This window comes from Austrofundulus limnaeus, unplaced genomic scaffold (genome assembly GCF_001266775.1).
Source record: "Austrofundulus limnaeus strain Quisiro unplaced genomic scaffold, Austrofundulus_limnaeus-1.0 Scaffold97, whole genome shotgun sequence".
NCBI lineage: Eukaryota > Metazoa > Chordata > Actinopteri > Cyprinodontiformes > Rivulidae > Austrofundulus > Austrofundulus limnaeus.
Genome location: NW_013952499.1, coordinates 1753148 through 1754854, shown reverse-complemented (window position 1 = coordinate 1754854; position 1707 = coordinate 1753148).

Sequence of the window (1707 nt, the reverse complement as noted above, 5' to 3'; positions counted from 1 at the left end):
ATGCATGATCTGCGGGGTTGTCTTCAGAGGCCACATATCTCCACTGATCTGGATCAGAACCTTCTTGTATGCGCTGAATGCGATTCGCCACAAATATGTGAAATCGTCTAGCATCGTTGTTAATGTATCCAAGAACAACCTTCGAATCAGTCCAGAAGAATTCTTGGGCTTGAACCTCGAGTTCTCTTTTAAGCAGGTCACTTGTTCGAACAGCAATAACAGCTGCTGACAGCTCAAGTCTGGGTACTGTGGTGACTTTTGTAGGGGTCACCCTGGACTTGCCAATAATCAGAGAACAGTAGATTTGGTTTGATATACTGATTGCTCTCAAGTAAGAACATTCGCCGTACCCTTTCACACTTGCGTCTGAGAAATGATGCATCTCATATCTTTTGACTTTCTCGAAACTCTTTGGGAGATAACATCTTTGTATTTTGATGTCGGACAGGTTCTTTAGGTCCAACAGCCAAGACTCCCATCGTGGTTTGAGATCTTCAGACAATGGCTCATCCCATCCAATCTTGTCTCTACACATCTCTTGGAGTATTTGCTTCCCGACCAGAATAAATGGTGCTACAAACCCAAGCGGGTCATAGATGGATGCCACTGTTGATAAAACACCTCTTCTAGAAAGGGGGCGTTCATCCACAATCACTCTGAAATGGAACTGATCCGAAACAACACACCATTTAATTCCCAAAGCTCTCTCAATGTGTGACTCTCCAAGAGTCATGTCACGATTTCTTACTGAATCTGCACAGTCATCTTCTGAAATGGATGCAAGTACATCTTGGTTGTTGGAAATAAACTTGTGAAGTCGCAGCTTTCCAGCACTACAAAGTTGTCTTGCTTCTTTCACCAACTTTATAGCTTCATCTTTCGTTGCAACACTTGTCAGTCCATCATCCACGTAAAAATTTCGTTCAATGAACTGGATGGTTGTTTCACTGTAATGGCCTTGACCTTGGGCAGCAACATGCTTCAACCCAAAATTTGCACATCCTGGCGATGATGCAGCTCCAAATAGATGAACTCTCATGCGATAAATGGCTGGCTGAGCCTGAAAGTTTCCATCATCCCACCAGAGAAATCTCAAGTAGTCCTGATCCTCTGTTTTAACATGAAATTGATGGAACATGCGCTCAATATCACACATTATGGCAACTTGTCCCTTACGAAAACGGCAGAGAACACCTATTAGGCTGTTTGTTAATTCTGGCCCAGTGAGCAGGTAGTCATTTAATGACACACCTTCAAACTTTGCAGAGCAGTCAAATACGACCCGTATTTTTCCCGGCTTGTGTGGGTGATAGACTCCGTGATGAGGAATATACCACACAGGACCTTTATTAGTTTCTTCTTCTGGGACTCTTTCTGCATCTCCATTTGTTATGATTTCACTCATAAAGATTGTGTAGTCTCTTTGGTATTGTTTATCTCTTTCAAATCTCTTTTTCAAGCATCGGAGTCTGTGAACTGCACACACCTTATTATCTGGGAGATTTGGTCGATCTTTCTTGAAAGGAAGTGGCATTTCACAATGACCATCTGCTTTAATTTTGATTCCTTCTTCCATTATAGATAGGAACCGCAAATCCTCCTGAGATAAATTTGCATCTTCAACTCTTCTCTCACTAAAGTCAGACTCAAGCATCCTCAACACATCTGGTGGAGAAATGAACTCTTTAACTTGAGTTCTGCAAATAT